The sequence below is a fragment of the Chionomys nivalis genome, chromosome 24 (assembly GCF_950005125.1).
Source record: "Chionomys nivalis chromosome 24, mChiNiv1.1, whole genome shotgun sequence".
Lineage (NCBI taxonomy): Eukaryota > Metazoa > Chordata > Mammalia > Rodentia > Cricetidae > Chionomys > Chionomys nivalis.
In genome coordinates this window covers 32,058,769-32,074,288 of record NC_080109.1, presented here as the reverse complement: position 1 = coordinate 32,074,288, position 15,520 = coordinate 32,058,769, and positions in this window count along the sequence as shown.

Here is a 15,520-nt window from a genome sequence, read left to right as displayed (position 1 = left end):
GAGGGGGTGGGGGACAGGTATAGACGAGCTGTGGGAGCTTAGGGCTGAGCTCCCCAACCCCAAGCTAGCTGCCGACTCTGCCTTTAACGTGAGCGGTAGTCTAGAAACGTAGGAACGGGCTTTTTAGGCTGCGGTTAGTTTTTAGGTGATTGTCTTAAGATAAAAGGGTAGGACGGCACTACCCATTAACGATACTGGTGATCGAAACTTCCCTCGAGAGGATTTAGCACTTGGAGAAAGGGGTGGGAATGGGAAATCAATTATGCTACTGAAGCTGTACCTAAGAGTCTAATGGTGGCGTCAGTGTGGGGGTTGAGAACAGCTTTCTGTAATGAATTATATATTTGGGTGCTATGGACCTTAAGGCCTCTGTCCCAACTTCTCAAGTCATAGTTAAAGCTTAAGTGAATGAGTGTGGCGTGTACCGATTAAAACTCTACTTAGAGACCATTAATTTTAATTTCCTTGCCATGAAATGCATCCCTTGTTTTTGTGAGACAGGGTCTCATACTTGATACGTAGATGAGGGTGACCACGAACTCCTGATCTACGTCCTGCACGCCAACAAGCACTTGTAGCCAACCGAGCTACATTTCCCCTGCCCATCTTTTTGATTTTTAAATCACTTCATAGCATTAAAGTCAGTTTCAGCCCCTGAGTAGGTACAAAACAGCCTTTAAGCCATTGTTTGCCAGTCCCTGTCTGAGAACTTTTTTTTTTTTTTTTGGAGTCAGAGCTATTTGATTGAAAATAAGTGACCATATAATCTTTACACTGAGAGAACAGGATTAAAGTCACTTTGTCACTAGCAAATCTCAGTAGTCACCGTAAGGTTAGGGGTTAGAAGTCGCAGTTGCTGTGGGGACTTGGTAACAGAAAATATAGGTCGGTGATAGAAAGCTATAGATGGAAAGACACTGGTTTGTGTCTGCACAGTTGAAACGACAGTAAGAAGAAAGGACCCCAGAGGCTTGTAGGAGGCCACTCATATCTTCCATTCAGAACTGGGTCACTAACTACCTCTAAAGCATTAACTTGACAGTGCGATTGCTTTTCCTTCCGTGGCTTTGGGGCGATCTTATGAAAGGCTGTACTGGACATGGAACACAGTCCGTCACCCCAGCCAGGCATTGTGACATGGAAAACACTTCCTCTGCCGCATACTTGCTCCCTAGAAGGTTGGTGCTGACTGTCAGGTGTCCAGGCTTAACTTTGGGGCTGACTATGGGATGTTTAGTTTTGCTTAATTGGTTTAGAAGAGAGGAATTGAAAGCATTGTATTCTGTTACCCTATACATGAGTGGGGGTTGTTAAGTAGCTAATATTGTCTAGTGAAGCAGAAAGTTTTATGCCCTTTCTAAAATAAATGTTTTGAGTTCACATCCAAAACCCCACCCCACTGGAGGGTACCCTTAAGGTAAGCCTCAACTGGTCTAAAAGAAATCTTCCTTTTTTGCCCTGTCATAGTAATCTCTTCCAGTTTGATATTCCTGCTTTGAATACTGCAGTAATTTTCCACTTGTGATTTCCTAACTTCATTGCAACGTGAAGGGACTCATCGTGGTGTATGTTAATTTCCTTTGATCAGACATCAGTCTTGGGCCTGGATTGAGAAATCAGCAATTCAGAAAAACTGCATTCAGAAATTTCCACATATCCCTAAGAGGCCTCCTCTTTTTCTAGATATCTGTGATATGTCCTCTCTTAAGATGATCTATTTTTTCCCCCTATACTAGTTTGTTCCATGGTCCACAGTTGCTGTGTTCATTACCCACTCCAACTCAGCTCACACTGCTTTTTCATTGAGTGTCCTTGAATGTTACTTTTCTTTTCTCTCCCTCTGTCTGACGCTTGTGACTGATTTCTTTCTTTGAATGTATCTGAATCTCTTTCCTATACTGCCCATTTTGGCTTTTTATTCTTGACTGATGTGTGTTGTTTTGAGGCAAGATCTCACTATGCGCTCAAACTCATTATGTATGTACCTAAGATTGGCCTCCAACTCTTGATTTTCCTGTCCCATCCTCCCTACTGCTGGGATTTTTAGATTTGTATCAGGTTATTGAAAAGTTTTTGCATCCCAATAAGCCTCATCCAAATCAGACCAAATCAAACAAAATTAGAAAAAGCCCAGGTTTAATGAATACAAATACTCCCGGATGGCTTTCCAGTCCCTAGAGAAGATGAGAAAGGAAGAATGGAAAACTATGTGTTTGTTCTCTGGGGGGCAGTTTAAATATCCTGTGGAGGGGTCATCCTTTCGCAGGCTTTCTTAGAGTCAGAGTCTGGATGGAGGCAACTCCAGGGGAGGGGGCTTGGGATGAAACTTCCACCTGAACATTACACGTTCTTTGGATATATGGATGCCGGTTCCTGTCTGGCTGTTTCCTGCTGGCATGGGACCACAAGGAGGGGAGAGTTGGGAGTTGGTGGGCTCGTGCTCAGCAGGAGGTATGGGTGGAGGGGCATCCGGTTGAATTCCAAGATTCCTCCTTGTGCATTCTTGATAGTCTTTTTCTGATTCTTTCTCCTCCCCCTTTCCTTCCCTTACCTTGTTTAGAGGTCATTTACAAACTCCTGTCTTCAACATTGTCTACTCTTTTTTTTTTCTTTAATTTCAAGACAGGGTTTCTTTGTGTAGCTTCCTGGAACTGTAGACCAGGCTGGCCTTGAACTCAAAGAGATCCTCCTGCCTCTGGAAATAAAGGCTCAGGCCACCACCATTGGCTCTACTCAAACTCTAACTTTGGTTCCTTAGCGTGTTATGCCCAAATCTGCAAAGTCCCCGCAAAAGCCAACAAGGAAACCAAGTCCCATATGAAAAAGCAAAGAGCCTTTATTTAATCAAGTTTGCAAACTTGGTCTCTCCGCATGTCCAATGTATTGGAATAACCGGAGAGCCCCGAGCTCAATTAGAATTTGGTTTTTATAGTAGTAAAGGTGGGGGTGAGGGGTCTCTGAGGTTCAGGACCCGGGATTGGCTGACATTTGTGTAGGGGTGCCCTGGTGAGGTGCGCTGGCAGGTGATTCTATCTACAGTGGTTGGAATGTTAGGCATTCCTTTGAATAGTCTGCTCCTGGGCAGTGGTTGGGTAATCTCAGTTTGTGTTTTTTTTCCTGCTATCAGGTATTGCTTCAGGGTAAACTACTGAGACTCAGACCTCTTATTAAATTTATCTAAATGGTTGAAAATAAAGAACTTCTTTGGGTGACCTGTCCATTCTTAACTTATCATGGCTGGCCCCCCATAGCACTGCTTGTACTTCCTGACTTACCAGTTATCTCTTGGAGGTGTACCTCTGACACTCTAACTTCTCCCCAGGAGGTGCACATACTGTGTTCACCCCTACCCCCCAAATTTATTTGTGTCACTTCCAAAGCAAAGCTTAGAATACCTGTGTACCTTGCCCGGTCTCTGTCTTGCTAGAGGATGACAAAATGTTTTTGTTACCTATTGTCCTGTGTTTACCACTTAGTAATGTTAAACAGGGCAGCTTTTGTTTTCTCTCATGGTTTTGTGGGTTGAAAGCTCATGGGGCAATTGTCTAATTCTGCTTTGAGGTTTCTCATGAGGTTCCAGGCAGAAGTGATTGGGAGTCTCATCCTGCTTTGTGGCTGATTTTTCTCTCCTGTTGTCTCCAGAGCTCTCTTCACATGGCTTCTCCAGAAGGGTAGCCTGCTGACTCAGGACTTGGAAAGCAAAAGGACAAAACTTCTAGGTCTTTCTAAATCTGCAGTTGGAAACAACACATTTCCGTTGGTGAAAGCAGTTATAGGTCTAGCCAAATTTTAAAATGAGAAAACAGGTACCAGTGAGGAGGGGTTTGACAGTCTCCAGTGATGTTTCAAATGATGGCTAATTTCATCATTCAGAGCCCTAGAATCTGGATGAAGCAGAAGAGATCTGCTAGCTAACACATGGCATCATATGGATGAGAAATACATTGCTGTGTTTCGACTCACAGGTCCTTGAGGTTGTGTTATTAACTTTGCTGGATAGAGCATTGATAAAGCAATCTAAGGCATTAGTATATATGACATGTAACACATATTAGTGGTTGGCAGCATCCAACTCTCACAAATTTCTACCATGATACTTAATAAATATTATTTATAAAAATAAACCTTATTTCTTAAAGAGAAATGTTTCTTGTAATTCTTTTCTGTCTTAGGGGAAACACTTCTTTATTGCTGAAGACAATTCCTGACATATGGAGAAGGAAAGTTGATCTTCTACAGGCTTGCCAGAGAATTTTCAGATGAGTGAACTTGGTACTTAATGCAGCCCACCATGATCCTCTCCTTTCTCCTTCCTCATTGGAGTCAGAAACCTACATTCTTTTTTGACTATTTCATATCTCCAGTTTGATAAGGATTGCTCCTGCTGGGGGACATCCCTGTAAACTTAGTAGGATCCCTGGACGAAGGGAAGCTTCTGGTTTGGGAGCTAAGTTCACTTCCAGAGACCAACGAGACCTCATGTTTGAACTTTAAGTCACAGTGGTCAGAGAGTTCAATGTTGTACATGTAATTTTGGACTTTAACACAAGTTGGCACTGATTACTTTGAACTGTTATTGATAATAAAGCAATCTGATCTCCTTTTTCTTCCTGAGAACTTCATATTGAGAGAGGTGTAAAGTCAAACTGGAGACGGATTTTGAATTACCTAAATTTTGGATTTTCCTCTAGAAAGATTATCAGCAAGGTAGGGCATAATTTGAGATGGCAACAGAATAGGTTATGAACTAACTAGATAGAACTTTGGGTACAAGCTCATTTCTGACCTATTAAGGATCTCCTGAGAAAAAAGTTACACTTTATCATTAGTACTAGAAGCTTCTACAAAAAGGTAAAGGTTATGGAAGCAGAAACAGGGCTATCCCAATTGACTGCGGACTTCTCCAAGTGAGTTATATCCCAAGTTGATCGCAGTGGATACACTAGAAGGGGTAAGGCAATGGTCACTTCTTTGTTGATATACTCCCCGAAATAATGTTTTAAAAGACAGGTCTCAACCCAGGCTTGCACTGAATCTACAATCTTTCTGTTTTAATGTAATACATACTGGAATTTCAGGCTGTATACCACCGTGCCTGACTCTCATAAGTACATTTTAAATTGATAAATGACATTTCTTTGTCCTAAGTCTTTGAAAACAATTAAGTTTTTGGTATCACAAGCATGAATATTTTACAATTAATATAAAATAAGGATTATAGAGCCAGGTGTGGCCCACCACTGCTGTCATTATAACATTTAGGAGGTAGAGGCCCTGTCTTAAGAAACGAACCCCAAACAAGAAGTGTTATTGTATTAGTTACTTTTCTGTAGCTGTGATAAAGCATCAAGACCAAGACAACTTCTAGAAGGAGGGTCTATTTGGGGCTTTCAGTCCCCTGAGGACAGGAGGTCATCACCATCCTTGCTTGGAGCTTGGCAACAGGCAGGCCAAGGTGGTGCTAAAGCAGGAGCTGGACGTTCACACCCTGATCCAAACAGGAAGCACAACACACATTAGGAATGGTAGGAGACTTCCCTCGCGACACACCTCCACCAACCAGGCAGTACAGCCTAATGTTTTCTAGACAGTTCACCAGCTGGAAACCAAGTGTTCAAACATGAGCATATGGGAACCACTCTCATCCAAACCACCACGAGCACTTAAAACTGTACTTTACAGACAGTTGTAAATTGTTGTGTGTGGTTGCTGGGAATTTAACCTGTGTCCTCTGGAAGAGTAGCCAGTGCTTTGAATCACTGAGCCATCTCTCCAGCCCCTGCACTGTGCATTTTTATAAATAATTACCAAAGAATTTTTATTGGAAATGTCTTTTAGTGATTTAAAGTTCTTACCACCCCAGTTCAGCTATTTATAGACAAATATAATTTTTGCTAGAATATAAAAGAAGAAGCAGTATTGATGACCAATTCAGGACTTCAAAAGTAAATAAATGATTTTTACTAAATGTGTTATTTATAGTAGAAAACTCGTGACACAAATGGTAGGGATGAATAATAAGGTAATAAATGGTTGTCCTACTTCTTATCTATTGCTGTGATAAAAATGTTTCTAAAACCGACTTGGAGAGAAAAGGATTTATTTGGCTTATACATGCTGATCAGTCGATTGTTGAGAGATGTCAGGGCAGGAACCTAAACCGAAGAGGCAGGAATCATGGAGGACAGTTGTTTATCAGCTTCTTCCCTAAATCACCCACCTACCTTTTTTACACCTTCCAGGACCGCCTGCCCATGACCGGCACCACCCACAGTGGGCTGAGTCCTTCCACATCAATCAGCAAGCAAGGAAATGCCACACAGACATGCCTACTGGCCTTTTTGATAGAGGCATTCCCTCAGTTGAGGTGACTCCGGTTTGTGTCAAGTGAACAAAAGATAACCAGCAAACAAAATCAAACAGCTTTGTTTGGATTATGAAATGAATGTAGATTTAATGTATTTAGTAATTAGGTTTTGATTCATGGTCTGGCTCTGAAGCCCAGACTGGCTTTGAAGAGGTGATCTGCCTTCCTTGGTTTCCCCAGTGTTCAGGTGTGCACCACCATGCCTAGATAAAGTTATATTTTTGCCAGAAGTATTTCTCCAGTAGTTCAAGGTTGTATGTTTTATAAAACACTAACTTGCATGCCTTTTTCATCAACATTGATCTATTGGGATGGAAATCTATGATTATTTTTACATTCTTTTACATCATATGGAGTAAGCTGCTGAGACTGAGGGAATGAGGTTTGGCACTGGGACCTTCCTAAATAGTGAGCGTGTGAGTCTTGCCACAGATGAGTAATTCCCAGGATGTTGCTCACAAATCTTGCATGCTTGACCTCTGAGGTAGGTATGTGGAGCATGACACTGGCTGTGAGTTTGTTGTTTGGATGAGCCCTGCCTCTTCCACGGTTCCTTTTGTTTTCTGTGCACGTTCTTTGACATTATCAGAAATAGTTAAGAAAATGACATCAGACAATATATAGATCCCGTCTGCTTCACAGTATATAAAACTACAATGCAGATCAGAATTTTCCATTTTTTGCACAGTGCTTTCCTCTTAATAAAAATCCATAAGGTAAGGAAAGAGGAAATACGAGTTTATCATGTGTAGCTGTTTTTTTTTTTCTTCTAAGCATTCCCTCCTGGAAGAGAGAAGATTCAGGAAGCTCCTGGAAGTTACAAGATTCATACAGCGCCTCCCTGAGGTTATGAAAGGAGAAAACAATTTCTGTGAATAGGAGACTCTTACAAGTTAACTGAGGAGCTCCCAGGATGCAGCTTTTCTCAAATTAGTTTAGGCATGAAAATATGTTGACTACTACCTTTGTCTCTAGTATTTTATATGTATTTCTTCTGTGTGTGTATAAAGATATGTGTAATTCATTTTCAGTGTTATTTTCCAAAGGACTCTTACTGAATACATACAACCAGAAGAGTTAGTTCAGAACAAAGAAAGTCTCTACGACTTTAAACGTTTCTTCACGTTCCATTGTGGCCAAGGTTTCACAAAGGTGAATGACTTTTTATTAAGAGTTGATTTCAGGGGCTGGAGACGTGGCCAATGGTTAAGAGTACTTGCTGCTCTTGCAGAGGATGGAGCTCCATTCTCAGCACTCACGGAGGGCAGACCACAACTGCCTTTAACTCAGGCTCTAGAGTATCCAACATCCTCATCTGTCCCCCGTGGACACCTGCATGTACGGGCACTACCCATGCACATAAATATGTGTAAGAGTTGACCCTAAGGAAGACCGGCTTATCATTCAGATTCTTCCTGTAGTATAAGTTATGTGGCTAGGCCATCCTAAAACAAATATGGCCATCATATAAAAAAAGTTATAAAGCAAAATAAAGAAGTGACTCGACAGAACTAATGTGTTTATGGATTTCTAATATTTATTACTTATTTCTTTTACTGAAAATAGATTCTTTTCTTGTATAGTATGTCCTAATTATAGTTTCCCCTCTCTCTACTCCCGGGTTCCCCCACCTCCCTTCCTTTTTGGATCCACTTCTTTCTGTCTCTCATTAGAAAAGAGAAGGCTCCTAAGAGATAACCAAACATGACAAAATTAAGTATAAGTTGAAGTCAAAATTATCCTATTAAAGTTGGCCATGATATCCCAACAGGAGGAAAACAGACCCAAGAAAAGGCACAAGAGCCCAAGACCCTTTTGTTCTCACAGTTGGAGATCTAATATTTTCAAATGGATACAACTTTGTTTTATAAACACGTGGATCTCTAGAAAATAAGCACTATTTATTTATTTATTTATTTATTTATTTATTTATTTATTTATTATGTATACAATATTCTGTTTGTGTGTATGCCCGAAGGCCAGAAGAGGGCACCAGACCCCATTAGAGATGGTTGTGAGCCATCATGTGGTTGCTGGGAATTGAACTCAGGACCTTTGGAAGAGCAGGCAGTGCTCTTAACCTCTGAGCCATCTCTCCAGCCCCCAAGCACTTTTTTTTTAGAGTGGAAAAAAATAACCAGAAGCCAAGAGTCACAGTTTAAGCAAAATAAACTATTCTTGGAATCTTCTTGAATAAATTGATGCAGACAGTTCACATAGTCATGCACTGGCAGAAATTCTGAAATGCTTTACCTTGTCCCAGTGATTGGAAGTTCACACGGTTATAGAATTTTGATTAGAAGTGACAAAAGACCATAATATTGTGGTTTTTTTTTTTTTTTCTGTTTCTGCCAACATCCGTGGTTATGGTTTGGGCTATGATTTGGCCCCTCGTTTCAGAACTTGGTCCCTAGCTAGTAGTACCATTCTGGGAGATTGTGGATCCTTTAAGAGATGGTGTGGGGATGAAGGGAAAGTGGGTTGCTGGGGGTCAGGCCTTGAAGTTTATAACCCAATCTCATTTCCTGTCCCATCTTTATGTCCTGATCTGTCCAAGTGTGAGCAAGCAGCCTCACATCTGCTGACACATCTACAGGATGCTCCTGTTACCATGCCTACCCTGTCAAGAGGGCCTGCATCCCTTCAAACTATGAATCAAGAAGATTCTTTCTTAAGTTGTCGTAGGCAGGCATGCATCACAGTGACAGGAAAGAGCAGCTACACAAACATCAAGTTCTAGGGTCTTCAGGATGACGTTTAAAGCTGACTGACTAGTTCTCATCCATCGCTGCTGTTCTAGGAGAATCCATCAATCAGTACTTTTCACTTGAACAATGATACCCTCCTGCCTGCCCTTTCAGCTTCCAATCTCGCCTTTGTAGAACTCATTCTCCATTATTAGCTCTTTAGTAACGTCAGCCAGATTCTATTAGTAGGTTCTCAGCCTACTTAACGCTGTGATCCTCTAAGGCAGTTTCCCCCAGCCCCCAAATTATTTTTTGTTGCTATTTCATAATGGTAATTTCGCTACTATCATGAATTGTAATGTAAATATCTGATATGCAACCCCTGTAAGAATCCATGAGTCCCAAATGGATTTGCGACCCACAGGTTGAGAACCACTGCTCTATCGCATCCCTGATTTTACCTTGTTAGCATTTCTTCTTTTCAAGTAGAATAAAATCAAAACTTCTTTTCTTAGCCTACCAGATCTGTTTTACCCTTTCTCTTTTGTTGCCTTTAAACTCCTTTCATTGAATACTCAAGGCCCATTCCTGTCTCACAGATTTTGCATTTTTTTTAATAGCCCCGGAATTCTCTACCCTAGGTTTCTCATGGCTGACTTGGTCTCAAACTCAAGTCTCAGCACAAATATCACTTCTCAGAGAATCCTTTTCCTTATGTCTATGGAACTCCCATTTCTATTCCTCTTACTTTATGTTTTCTCATGCTTAATTTTTCTTGGTAGCAATTATTAGTACTCCTTGAACATTTTTTACACATTTCTCATCTGTTCCTCTATTAATTCTTAGTAGAATATGAGTTTGTGATTGTCCGTCTTGTTCCCTGCTCTATCCTCAAAGCTTAGAACAAAGGTTGGCATTTGCTGGCAATTATTAGATATTTGCTGAGTTAATGAATCCAACTCCTGACGTGCCCACAAAAGGCTTCTTAGGAGAGCTTTAAGCGAATAATTTGCCATAGCTCCGAGGTGTGGCCTCTTGTTTCTGAGCATTCAAAAGTCTGCGTTTACCTGCATGTGGAAGTTGATTTTCTCCAGGGCAGAGCTTACATTAACCAAGGTACTTGATTGACGTGCAAAATCCCTGTGCTGATCTCTCAGTTTCAGTGAGCAATATGTCACGTGAGCTGAGACTTGTGCAGTGATAAGATCTACTGGAAAGTTCCTGACATACATAGGACAGGAAATTAAATCAGAATGCATTTTGAAAAATATGTAATACAAGAATGGAGAATTAGGTGGCTTGTGTGTTTAAAGCTTTAATTTACTTAATATTGCGCATCCCTAGTTGTTGTGTGTTCTGTGAGGAATTCTGAAGAATCAACAAGAAATAATTAAGGATTTATGATTTAGTTGGTGCATTAGATTTTTCTCCTAAAAGTTTTGTGGTGAATATCTGGAATTTAGAGGAGGAAGGATTTATTTTGATTCATGGTGTCTTAGTTAGGGTTTCTATTGCAGTGAGGAGTGTAGCAACTCTTATGATGAAAACATTTAATTGAGGTGGTGGTGTGGAGTTCAGAGGTTCAGTTCATTATCATCATGGCGGGTAACATGGCGGTATGCAGGCAGGCGTGGTGCTGGAGAAGTAGCTGAGAGTCCTATATGTCTGGCAGGAAATAGGAAGTTGACCGGGCAATATACTAAGCATAGGAAACCTCAGAGCCCACCCTCACAATGACACACTTCCTCTAACAAGGCCGTACCTACGCCAACAAAGCCACGCCTCCTAATTGCATCGCTTCCTATGAGTTTATGGGGGACCAATTGCATTCAAATCACCACGCATGTCGGAGATTTTATACAGTGCTCTGCTGGCTTGATGGTTGTTGGGCTTTTGGGCATGATGGTGCAGAGATGCTCACCTCAGGGCGGCGATGAAGCCCAGACACAGAGGAACAAGATACTCTCTGTTCAGACTCCTCAAGCTTCCACCATCTGTCCCCACCAGCTGAGGTGAACACACCAGGCTGCACAGGACATTTCATACCCATAGCCGATGGGAAGGCAGGCAATGGGCAATAGATCAGTTTCAAGAATAGTATGGCAGGGCTCAATGCAGACAACCCCCCCACCCCCACCCCCCCCTCCCGCCCCGCAAGGAATGCAGTTGCGGAGGAGATTTGGAGTAGAACACTTTCCTAGTTCCCCAGCCCCCGTGGTTCAATTCGGCACTAGGAGTGAGAGGGATTGGATTAAGGCTCAGGGGCTTCAGGGAAACCTTCCAGGAAGCAGATGTTTTAGCTGATGGAGGGCAAGTGAGCTAGGACTGAAGGCAGGTTGGGCAGATGGAGCTGGAGTGACAGGCTAGAACAGGAGGACACAGCTGCTGGATTACTACAAATTCTATGGTGCCAGAGTGAAGAAACTGAGGCTGGGGTTGTGTAGTGACAAGGTTACAGATAGTGCTCGTGGACCTCGGTTTGGACTTTGGTCCCATAAAGTGCAAGGAGAAACAGCTACTGGGAGCTTTCCTCGGGGTGAGGAGACAGAGTTCATCCTTCAGCTTGCCAGATGGCAGCTAATGCTTCACATTCTTTTCATCTGTGAACTTCCCGTAAACATCTGGGTAATGCCCGTTTTCCTTCGAGAACGCAGGACCCTGTCTTTACCTATGCCCAGCCTTTGTGCCTGCTGCTCTTCAGAAACACTTGACGCTTCTGCACCAGCTGCCATAGGCTGTACCCACCCTGTTTCCTTTCAAAAGATTATTGGTTCTCTCTCTCTTTCTCTTCCTCCCCCTCTCGTTCTTTCTTCCTCCCCTTTCCCTTCCTCTCCTCTCTCTTCTATTTCTTCCCTCTCCTTCTCTGTCTCCCTCCCTCCCTCCCTCCCTCCCTCCCTCCCTCCCTCCCTCCCTCCCTCCCCCCCCCCTCCCTCCCTCCCTTCCTCCCTCCCCTCCCTCCCTCCCCTCCCTCCCTTCCTCTCTCTTCTGTCTCCCCCTCACCTCCCTCCTTCCCTCCCCCATTCACTTGTCCTGGCAAATATCAAACTTCTGGACTTAGGCAATCTTCGTTTTGCCTCAGCCTTTTGAGAAGGTGGCTTACAGCATGTAATCACTGTACCCCGGCTTGGATTATCTTTTGAAGTGACAAAATATTGAATGTATTTTTTGCAACATGCCAGGCAATACAGAAATGTAGAAATAAAAAGTTAAAACTTGGGCAGGAAATATGGCTCAGTGACTAAAAGCACTCACTGCTCTTGCAGAGGACCCAGGTTTGGCCAGCATCAGCTCCTCGCAACTGCTTTTAACTATAGTTCCAGAGGATGCAATGATGCCCTTTGAACTCTGTGTCACTTGCATGTGCCTAATGCAATAAACTCTTGCAGGCACATATACATAGTTAAAATTAGAGATTATCTTCTCGTAAAGCTTTCTCTCTCTCCTCCCTTCCCTCCGCGCCGAGACAGGGTTTCTCTGTGTAACAAACCTAGTTGTCCTGGAACTAGTTCTGTAGACCAGATTGGCCTCCAACTCACAGAGATCCGCCTGCCTCTGCTTTCCGAATGCTGGGATTAAAGGTGTGTGCCACCACTGCCCGGCAAAGTTTTCTATTTCTTATTGAACAGATACACATGCTATGCTGTTAAAAATTATAAATATAGGTGCATATATTTTACCAAAAGAGAGCCTGTCTATTCAATTTGAGTTGTGTCTGACACCCCAGCAGAGCATGGTAGAGATGGTTTCAACAGCTGCCGGAAGCCAGGTCCTGTGCTTTATCTCATCTAATGCATGAGGTTCATATGCAGAGGGGACTGTGGTCCCCAGTAGGTAGACAAGATGTGACAAATTTGTCTATGCCTAATGATGGTGAGAACAGCAATTTGAAGCTGGCCTCTGGCTCCTGAGACTGAAGCGCTGCCTTTGCCTTTTGTCGTCTTCCAAATAATACTTCGACTTAAAAAAAAGTGCTCAGTGCTTAGGTGGTGGTGGAATTTATTCAATTGTTTTCCCGATCTATGAATGTTGAGCTTGCTTTTTGCCACTACATAAATTGCATTGATAAGCAGCTCTCCAACATGAAACGAGGTCAGTGGACATTAAAAAAAAAAAAACTTATATTATGTGTGTCTGTGTGTGCGAGTGTGTCTGTGTGTGTTTGTGTGGGAGTGTGTGTGTGTCTGTGCTTGAGTGTGTGTGTGGAGGGGGGGCATATACATGCCCCAACCTGCATGTGGAGGTCAGAGAACAACTGGAGAAAGGTCGCTTCCCTTCTTCCACAGTATTCTGTCAGGATGGGCAGCTAGCATCTTTACAGGCTGAGCCATCTCACTGACCCCCGCAACAGACATTTAAAAGTGTATGCGTTTACTGTGTGCAGGCCAGAGGAAGTCTCTCGGGAGTTGTGGGTTTCAGAGATCTAACTCAGGATCTCAGGCTCCAGCAACAAAGCTACTGGTGCTAGTTAGCTTTCACTGTCTTCTTGACACAACTTGGACTCACATGGAAGAGAGTCTTAATGAGGAATGTTCCAGAAAACCTTGGCCCGTGGGCACATCTGAGGGCAATGTCTCGATTGTTAATTGATACAGGAAGAACCAGCCCATTGTGGGCAGGGATGTTCTCCAGGTCCTGGACTGCGTAAAACTGGAGAAACAGAGCTGGGCAGAGCGGGCGTGCAAGCAAGGCTGCGTTTCTTTTTTTCAGCTCTTGACTGTGCCTGTGAGGTGACTTGAGTTCCTGCCTTGTCTTCCTCGAGATGATGGACTGTAATTTGGAACTGTAAGCCAAACAAACCTTTCCCTCCTCTGTGTTGCTTTTTGCAGGGCATTTTTTTTTAATCACAGCTATAGAAATGAAACTAAGACACCATCCATCCCAGGAGCCCGGGCCCAGGGCACGCTTATTTTTTTAGACATGGCTAAATCAGTCTGAGCATTCTATATTATCCTTAAGAGCTTGTTTGTGGTGCTAGCAGGGGCTTGAAGCTGCTAGTGCATCCTTGACTGAAGGAGAGCCCCTTTCTTTCTTTTTTTTTTATTAAATTTTTTTTAATTAAAAATTTCTGCCTCCTCCCCGCCTCCCTTTTCCCTCCCCCCACTCCCCACTCCCCACTTCCCTCCCCCTCCCTCTCCAGTCCAAAGAGCAGTCAGGGTTCCCTGCCCTGTGGGAAGTCCGAGGTCCTCCCCCCTCCATCTAGGTCTAGGAAGGTGAGCATCCAAACAGGCTAGGCTCCCACAAAGCCAGTACATGCAGTAGGGTCAAAACCCAGTGCCATTGTCCTTGGCTTCTCAGCAGCCCTCATTGTTCACCATATTCAGAGAGTCCGGTTTTATCCCATGCATTTTCAGTCCCAGTCCAGCTGGCCTTGGTGATCTCCTAATAGATCAGCCCCACCGTCTCAGTGGGTGGGTGCCCCCCTCGTGGTCTTGACTTCCTTGCTCATGTTCTCCCTCCTTCTGTTCCTCATTTGGACCTTGGGAGCTCAGTCCATTGCTCCAATGTGGGTCTCTGTCTCTATCTCCATCCATCACCAGATGAAGGTTCTATGGTGATATGCAAGATATTCGTTAGTATGGCTATAGGATTGGGCCATTTCAGGCTCTCTCTCCTCAGCTGCCCAAGGACCTAGTTGGGTACATCTCTCTCAACCCCTGGGAACCCCTCTAGAGTCAAGGCTCTTGCCAACCATAAAATGGCTCCCTTAATTAAGATATATACTCCCCTGCTCCCATATCCATCCTTCCATTATCCCAACCATCCCATTCCCCCAAGTTCTCCCTATCCTCCCCTTCTCATTTTTCTCTCCCCATCTCCCCTTTCCCTCATCCCTCACCACCGTCCAGTTCCCAAATTTTTGCCCAGCAATCTTGACTATGTCCAATATCCAGGAGGATAACTATATGTTTTTCTTTGAGTTCACCTTCTTGTTTAGCTTCTCTAGGATCGCGAATTATAAGCTCAATGTCCTATATTTATGGCTAAAAACCAATTATGAGTGTGAGTACATCCCATGTTCATCTTTTTGGGTCTGGCTTACCTCACTCAGGATAATGTTTTCTATTTCCATCCATTTGCATGCAAAATTCAAGAAGTCATTGTTTTTTACCACTGAGTAGTACTCTAATATGTATATATTCCACACTTTCTTCATCCATTCTTCCGTGGAAGGGCATCTAGGTTGTTTCCAGGTTCTGGCTATTACAAATAATGCTGCTATGAACATAGTTGAACAAATACTTTTGTAGTATGATAGGGTATCTCTTGGATATATTCCCAAGAGTGGTATTGCTGGGTCCTGGGGTAGGTTGATCCCGAATTTCCTGAGAAACCGCCACACTGCTTTCCATAGTGGTTGCACAAGTTTGCATTCCCACCAGTAATGGATGAGTGTACCCCTTACTCCACATCCTCTCCAGCAAAGGCTATCATTGGTGTTTTTGATTTTAGCCATTCTGATAGGTGT